Source organism: Stigmatopora argus, chromosome 5 (assembly GCF_051989625.1).
Source record: "Stigmatopora argus isolate UIUO_Sarg chromosome 5, RoL_Sarg_1.0, whole genome shotgun sequence".
In the NCBI taxonomy this organism is placed as follows: Eukaryota; Metazoa; Chordata; class Actinopteri; order Syngnathiformes; family Syngnathidae; genus Stigmatopora; species Stigmatopora argus.
Window position 1 is genome coordinate 11,970,326 of NC_135391.1, and position 9,460 is coordinate 11,979,785.

The 9,460-nt window shown below is 39.6% G+C and overlaps 1 protein-coding gene across 1 annotated transcript in view; it reads right to left on the minus strand.

The window, feature by feature from the left end:
- LOC144074626 (uncharacterized) overlaps positions 1 to 9,460 on the minus strand; it is a 282,179-nt gene that overhangs the window by 225,494 nt on the left and 47,225 nt on the right. The window lies entirely within an intron of this gene.

Consider the following 9,460-nt stretch of genomic DNA (forward strand, 5'->3'; position numbering starts at 1 on the left):
TGTAAAAGCTTTTATGGTCTCTGAATATATGTAATTAGGACTAACCAGTATTATCTTTTGAACTCTAAATAATAAAAAAGTACTATTTTGATATTAATATTCATGTTTATCTATTTTTTTCCTTCTCAGCAACTTAAATCAGAGTGACCGGAGACAACATGCAAACCCCACATAGGAAGGCCTGGGATTGAACCCTTGAAGTCAGAACTGCTAGGCAGATGTACTAAATACTCAACCAACATGCTGCTACACTAGGAAGAACAACATTTTGATATACTGCAAGGAGCCTAGGATAAAATGTATGTATACGCGACACAATTTTGCAAACACAAATCAGCTCGTGTACAGTTAAAATGAATTTTCAGAGCCAGTCTCATATTTGCACAAAAGTAATATGTATGATGCATCAGACGGGGGGGAAGTAATCACACGCATGCCTTCAGCTGCATATTGTGACCTCAAGTCAAATAATAGCACATTTATTTTACATTGGATGATGCAGTGTATACACAACCTTTGGTTCATAAGGCCTGTTTACAGCACATGTTGACTGGATGTTTTATAGTGAAGGACAATGATTTAAATCACCAACAATAACAGTAGTATTCCCAGAATTATTGGAACGAGCTGATTACAGGGAATGCCGAGCGATCAAGTACTTTGTATTTATGTCACAATACCTCTAACTACTTTGAGTAACACTAACACTTTTTCTACCACCAACATAACCACTACATATTTCATCATCATTCATATTACTCTGGTGGCTTACTGGAGAAGTACTTAGTGTGTTGGCCTCACAGTTGTGGGCTCAAGGGTTTGATCCCAGTTAGGTCCTCGCTGCTCTTACTATTACTACTAGTACTACTTATTCTTCTACCACTACGAGTAGGGCTATGATAAAATTGTACCCACGAGTACATGTCAATGTTTCTTGCTGCATTTAACAGCATAAATATAGACTCTGGCTCTCTCTAGCGGTCAACAGTTTCCATGTGCAATTCACTTTTACTTCACCTGTTTCATGCCATCTTGAGTGACGCACAATCAAGAGTACATGCCTTGTAAAAAAAAAAAAAACTTGAAAGAATCAAAGCTGTGAGACAGCAGCTAGAAAAAAAAAAAAGAAAATTGTGCATGGTAGGCTGGTTGGACACTCTAAATTACTGCTAGGTATGCATTGGATTGGATTGGATAACTTTATTCATCCCATATTTGGGAAATTTCATTGTGACAGTAGCAAGAGGGTGAGAATGCAGATACAGGAAAAGGCATAGTTATAAGTTAGACAGTACAGTCGCAAAGGCTGCAGAACAACAAAGCAAAAGCACAAAGTACAAAGCAAATCAAAGTAAATGGGATCATTAAGAATCACCAAATCAAATCATGAAAAGCACCAAAAACACAAAACGAGCAAGAGTGGACGGCGCTACCGCCACCGGCTGCCACTTGAACGGCTGTTGGCTCCACACGTAAGTTGGGCATAGAGCCTGATGCACTCATTAAAAGTGTGAAATATGCATGTTCAAAATAAGTTAATAATGAAAGAAATTATATAAAAGTATCGCACATCTTGCGATGTGAGTATCGCGCTTGCACACATCGCAACGTTGCACTACAAACAAGACATTGTTCAGGTCTGAAGGAAACCAACCGAGTGGATCAAATCTTACTGTCATCCCATCTACTAATAGTATCTTGCCAATTGATTGGTAGATCGCAATCAACGTATTGAGCACCCCTGGATAGTGGTCAATTTGTGTAATGGTTGTCTGTCTCTGTGTGTTAACCTACAACTGACTGGCTACCAGTCTCAGGTGTTCACTTTTTGCCCAGAGTCAGCTGAAATCCAGCATTCCGTCACTTTGACTGGGATAAGCAGTGTTGGAAGTGAAAGAAATGAGGTAGTTGAGCACCAAGTCATCCTGTGCAGAGTTGCATCACTACCCTCTCCTGGATAAAATACTTGTTACTTGCCTCTATAACTTTTTCATGTTCTTTACAATTTATATAGACGTCAAAGGATTTAGGTTGAAATTTATTTGTTTCTTCCCACATGTGTGACAGACTATTTATTTGCTGAAAGGGCGAAGTGCTGGCAGTGGGGTCATTTGCAACTCAGGGGGTAACATACTGCCTGCCAAAGCCAAGATGGGAAACTCATTTGTGGAGTTGCGCACTTGATAAAACAGCTTGCCTTCCAAAATAATCCAAGTGAGATTTGCCTGCAAGAGGTTCAGACATGATAAATAATAGAAGAGCGAGAACATATGCGCTGGCGGCGTGTGCCAGCAGACATGGCGGCTCAACGTTCTGCACTGTGTAGCTTTTGGCCCGGCCTCTGCTTTTCACAACTAATCAATTGTGTCCCCGCTTGACATAGAGCTTCTGGTCAGCAATACTCGAACCCTATAAAGGAACATTGTAATAGCATACAGTCTTTAACACCTCTTATTTTGCACGGTGTATTTATTCGACATGAAAAAACAGGTGTTAAGAGGCAAGTTGCACTGGCCTGTGACTGCCTTCGTGGAAACATGTTAACAGCACATCAGTAACAGTCACACTCAGTTGCCTCATTGTCAGGTCCACACACAGGAAGCTGTCATAGCACGTTTCCTCTACCCTTCTGCAACTCAAACCAGACCACCCAGTCTCACTTCACTTAGCTTCAACCTGCAACCGCAAATGCTCGTCCATTTTATTTTTCGTTCTCTAAAAGGATCACTTAATTTGTGTAAAACTGGAGTTGAATCAATCTTTGTAAGCATGATCTTAGATGAATCCTTTAGTTGAGTGTGGTTTGCTTTATAGTTATAACCTTTGACTGGGTTGGTCTCACCATTGGCAAAAAGTGTAGAAAATGGATTGATAAGGTTTTTCATCATCACAGCTTGATTTGAGTGAATCATTCCCTGTAAAATTACTCATGAAGCTTTTCTAAATTGAAGCACTTGTTATTATATTATTTTACCTTGTCATTACGAAGTTGTAAGAGCATTTAGTTTAAGTGAATTGGAGGAAAATATATGCATTGTAGAATGTAATGAGGGTGCTGATATAGAGAATACAGACTAAGGATTTGAAGTAAGATTTACATTAGTGCTGTTCCCATTTAGACCACATGAGGACAGTAGATATCAAGGAACATGTGTCATAACGAGACAAAAAAAGGAAACAGCAAGTCAAATTTTCTGAGAGAAGCAAGCTGTTTAATTGTTGTGAAATGCTTATACTGATGTCATGAATCACCATTTTCTTTTTGTACATAATGAGACTTAATTCCAGATGACTTCAGGCGATAGGCAGACTACACCCTAGACTGGTCGCTAGTCAGCCGTAGGCCACACAGAGAGACAAATGAACATTAGTACTCACAATCATCCCACGGTCAGCGGGAATCAAGCCTGTCAGGCGAGTGAATCACTATACCATCAGGCGGCTTAATGAGACTTATTTTCTCCCTAAATAGGTTGCTAAAACTATGCTTCTAAAGTAAAATGACTCAAAAAAGTGGGATTTACGGGAAATATAATGTTATGGCATGCAATTCAAATTGCAAATGACCAAAGCATGTTAAAGAGACACTATGTTCATCAGTAGCATCCATGGAGTACAGTATTTCAGGCTTGTCAGATATCACCTGATGGGCTTTTTAATTCTGTCTGCCTTTCAACTTCGAGGGGGGCAGGCCCACCTGACAGCCTGATTCTTGAGCTGTCACCCACTGGATGTGTAATCTGCACGGGTCTGACCGCAGTGCACACACACCTCTGCAAACACTCATACACGCTCACAAACAGGATGTTGCTGGCCGAGATTAATGCAAGGGGATGGTTTTGTAATGCCCCAGTGGCTCGATGACAGCCTGTCAATCCATCAAATCCATCCGCTTTCCCATAGCGCACCTGTAAGTGAGCGTCTGTCCATCTGCAGTGGCTATGATAGCCTGATTGGCTCTGCCAGTTACAGTGGGGATCAATGGGGGAGGGAGGTGATGGGTATCAAAGTTGGGGCTTGGGGTGCTTTTAGCACAATGTTCCACACAGTGAGCCATTTTTCTCCACAGTTACGCTCTGCTGATGGCAGATGTCACCAAGGATGGACCTACCCTTACTGAATTGATGAGTAACGTCCACACATACTTGAAGTTGACAGTGATCAATGGGTTGGAGTTGATATTTAATATAGCTGTGGTTTTCAACACACCAATTCCACACTAAAAATACTTTGCTCGTCTAGTAACCACCTCCATGACCAAGATTTCAATATTGTGGTGGCGGGCAGTGAGTCGAGGCCTTCAAACTGTTCTCTCCTGGCCGGAACATAAAGAAGCACCAACTGCTAGAATGGAGTGTGTGTAGATTCTGAACAGTCACATTTCAAATTCCATTATTTGGCTTGTAAAGGTCATCTGTCCAGGGCTTTCAGAATCCATTGAGCTGTTTTTTTGTCTCAGACTGTACACCACCAATGTTATCATAGTTTGGGTTTTAGACTTCAATGATAATTACTACAATACTATTTTTTTTTTTTTGTAAGGCAATTGATAATGCAGACTGATCTCTTAATGCAACAACATTTAAAACAGACAAATCAGCTCATCAACGCATAATAAAATGTATATATATAGTTTAAAGATTCAAATGTCTGTTAAATAGGAAGGTTACCTTTCAATAGCCTTTTGTAAAATCTAATTATAGTCTCTAATAAGTTTCTTAGAAATTGCATTAGATAATGTATTGTAGTACTTTATACATTTTTGTAATTCAACAATATTTTCACTCCATAGATTTTTTCATTGGCTGATCTTTTTTTTTAAATCCTTTTCTTAAAAATAATCAGCATTTCTTCATTTTTGTTTTCTCTTTTCTACATGCTTCTCCATCTTTAACAACATACTATGTATCAGATATTAAGAATAATACAGCTTAAGAGGTTTTTCCTTTTTAATCATATTCAAAGCTTTTGACCCCTTAGTTATCATATTCTGGGGACGTACTTTACTTTTCTGGACTGAACTATAGTCTTGTGTATAGACAACAGCCGAGATACAATATGTCAGGTGAAACTTATTTTGACTCAGTGAAACGTAAAGTAGAAAAATGAAAACTTCATAACAACAGTACAAACCTAGACAAAAAAGATGAAAAGTCAGAGCAACGGTGATTTAATTCATCTGCGTTCAGTCTTCCTAAATAAAGATTTGCCAAAGCGACCGATTCTATTAACCCAAATCTCAATCCTTCAACTGGATTAATTGTCATACTTATCTTTTTTTTTTAACAAATGGATACAAGTCATTCCTTTTTTTTAAGAATGGTCTTTTACTTGTTTGGATTGAGCAAGTGGAGCAAACCTTCTGTGGTGGCATCCACTCTACGCTTAGCCCTTCTTTTTTCCCATATGTTTTCCTCTACTTCTTCCTTTATTTCCTACTTGTTTTGAAGAGAGGCTAACTGCCACTTCAGAGACTAAAGGCATGAGGTAATCCATGTGGGATTTGTAGGGATCTTTTGTCCATCTTCTTAAGACTTCCCAGAGCATTATGTGGGAAAGTCGGACCACCAGTTAGGATTCATTTGAAAACACTGGAAAGTGTATTCACGATGACTGGTGAGGAGGTGCATGTAAGGAAAGTTTGGACTAAGAATATTTTCTTGTCAAGTACTCTTGAAAGAGCTGCTGCTCACCATTGGTGCCAGTAACTGGAGAATGGTGATAAGATCTCACTTGGGCAACTCTTTTTGCTTGGCTTTGACAAAAAAAAAGGCCAATGCAGATGGAAAAATCTTTGTTGAGGACTTGGTATGCATTTTGCCCAGCAGCAGTGCTGCTTGGGAATGCTGTCAAACTAAAACAAATTGCTCTCATTGTATGCGAGAAAACACGCCTCGACCTAAATGTAGTATTCTTTCTACGTTTCAAAAATACAAGTGGGTTTTGAATGCATAATTATACATTTGCTTATAGATTTGTCCAGGGACTTTGTTCTTAGTTTCCCAGTGCTGTACTTTATGGATTGACAGCATTGGTAATGCTTCACAAATCACTTAATATTCCTGCCTTTTCCATTCCTATAGCCCAATTTCATTATGCGCACACAAAAATAACATTTGCTCAAGTCCTATGTACATTCTTTGCAAGGAATACTTCTCCCTGTTTGTTTGCTAATCATTGCAGTATTTTACTGGTTAACACATTTTAACAGGGTGTGATAGCTTTTGTGTCTCTTCTAAAGTGCAGTGTTCAACTTTAACTAGGTCACAAGACTTATTTGTGTAATATACTATAAACATACAGTAAACATCTATGCATACTATACAGCCAGTATATAAAAAGTATTTTATTACTCATTATATATTCTAATACACCATAGCATTGAGATGGAGTATTACCAAACAAGGATTAGAAAGGAAAAGTAATATCTAACACATGTAGGCACTGCTGTTAGACAGCAAAGTGGTCTTTTGGATTCCCTGGGACCTCTGTACGCCATGCTGGACCATCCCAGGCTACCAGCGTTTTGCCGCACCCTCGTGTCGGCCGGTCGCTGGCTGGGAGAAAGGCAGTTTAGCTAAGCAGTTCTAGCACTAACACGTAGGATCGGCTGTTGACAAAGATTAGCAGTATAAGAGCTGGCCAGTGTCAGGCCCAGGGCTAAACAGGTGGGGGATGCGCCTGTCTCCCAATCACAGGTCCAGAACCTGGTGTGGCTCATCACCAACCACCACCTACTTAAGCCACCCAGAGCTTGACCACGTCGCCGGATTGTCTTCATAAATTCACTGTCAGTACCTTCTCGCTTTTCTCCAAGTTCTAGTTGTCGGATCTCCAAATTCTTGTTTCAGTCAATCGCAGGACTGTTTGCAAAATTAATTACAACCTATTAAGACACACATATTCTAGTATGTCCCACATGAGTTTAAATTGGGAACCCTACAGCCTGCACTCTGGGTTTGACACACTTGATGAATAGGTTTTACACAGCAGACATGTATTTTTGGCTCAGTATATGTCATTGGCATCTGAGTAGTGTGACAGAAGGGAGGCAAGGGCATCGTATCTGTGAAGGCAGGCTTGCAGGCTTACTCAGAAGATTCCAATAATTGGTATTTTGATCAGCCAAAAAAGAAACGAGAACTAGAGGTAGTCCTAACCCTCAATAAATGGGAGCAATGCTAAATTCTATCTTCAATAACTTTGATAGTTGACGAAAGATTGCTTGAAATCCATGATAAAGCAGACTTCACGTGATGGGACATAATAGTATACTGGCGGTTCACCGTAGCGGGATGGTCTGGAGTGTATTTCAACCTGAAGTAAATCGCTTGATGCCTCAGCTAAACAAACATTTTTACTCTCAACATGAATCTGAATGAGAGCTTGTGCCTTCGATTATTTCCCGTATCTCCGATGAGATGGTGTTATCCTTGGCTGTCGCATCGGTTAATCTGGAGCCTTATCATCTTGTTACAGCAAGAGCTCTGTCACACTAAGTCCACTTTCAAGGTTGCTTTAATGTCACTTTGAGGTCACTCTGTTCGCTGCAGTGCCTCAGAGTGCCTGCTTGCTCAGTAGGGGCCTGGTGTTGCTCCCCTCAATCACCAGCGAATTTATGATCCACGGAGGAGCCGTCTCTCATATGCTACTGAGCGCCTCCCTGCGTTTAGCCAACTAATCCTCAGGGGAGATGCGAGGAGGAATGGGGGAGTGGGGGCAGAGCATAGTAATAAGGATGGAGAGAATCTGCAGATGGCAGGAATCATAAGTTGTGAGAAGGTGGCCCTAACGAATCAGTGACAGTAAGAATGGAAAAACTCATAGTCCTAGCACTTTCCCTAAAGTGACTGGTATCAGATAAACTGAGAGATTTAGTTAAGACTTCATATTTAGAGCACAGCTTAAGCTGTGAGACGGCATCTTAACTGTGCTGATGCCAATGTCACATTGTGCCTGCCACGGTCTATTTGTCAAATCGGATATTATCGGACTTTTCAAAGCTCTGATTCTACATGCCTTCGCTGAATTATCTGCACCCACACGGGGCGACGACACTAATTCGACCCATCATCTCTAGACAGTTGATATCGTTGACATCTCTATAATTATTATCAATGTTTTATTGCAGGAAAATGGCATTAGTAACAAAGCCTGCCTCCACAAATTCTAAGCACACTCACACCACCGCAAACACTTAAGCCCACTCGCCGCACACACACACACACACACACACACACACATACAAACAATTGCACAACGGCCTGAGTACATTCAAGTTGAACTAAAACGTCCTTGTGAGAATTCCAATTGCACTTTCTCCCATTACAATCTACATGATCATTAAAACAATGGATGTCGTCTATCATAAAGAGGCTTCAGAGAGACACATCCAGCAGAGATCCTTCATCCTCCACATGTGAGTAAGTAATAATACTGGGCGCCCACAGACACATTATCATCATTATCCCGGTGAATGTGACTTTTTTTCCCCAGATCTGGATTATTAACAAGCTTCTGATTCATCATAATGTGCGGCGTAACAATGAGGTGTACAGCTAACCCTGTAAAGGCTTCTATGAATTCAATGATTCTTCGGTAATTTAGTTCTAAAATTGCTATAGCAAGAAAGTGATATATTGCTCACAATACTTGCTCTTGTCACTTCTAAATTGTTATGAGTGTCTTAAAAATCTGATTTCTAATCAATTCAATGTAATAAAATAGAATCATTTAAAGAGATAATTCAAATTGGCCTCATAATAACAGAAATGAAAATCATCATAATCGCCCTCACTATCCCTTTTATGTACTAAGCCATTAGGCCGAATGTCACTGAGAGAGAATCAACAGTAAATGTCATCTATTCCCATTTTAAATGTGTCCCTCAAAATGACCCATCTGCTGTATAATTATGACAATAAACTTGATGGTTTTGTTTTATCATCACTGGTGTAACCCGAATTTCCACGTAAATCGAAATTACATGGAAATTAGATTTCCCTCTTACTATCGAAATATCTGTCAAATAAAACGAATAACGTCCTGATCGCCGCAGTTAGCTCGGATAAATAAAACACACCAAACACTAATAATACCTCTGAAAATTCAATTGAATATCATTTGTTGAAAAATGAAGAACTGTTGGCAACCAATCTCTTCTCAAACTTTTACAAACAGTCAGAAATAACGTTGTCAACTAAAAACAGAGTGAAAAAAGCATTAAGAATCTCAAATGAGTCATGGGAAAATCTGAAATAATCCAAGGATATGCAATGGAAATGCGTTCGATCAATGAAGACAAATGATAACAACAAAAAATACACACCGATACATAGCGGCTACAAATCTTATAAATTGATCTTTTTTTCAAGTAAAAAAGTAAACATCCAACATGAGATACAAAATGCACGTCTACGGATTATCAAACATTTCAGATGATTTGAAACTTTTATTGATC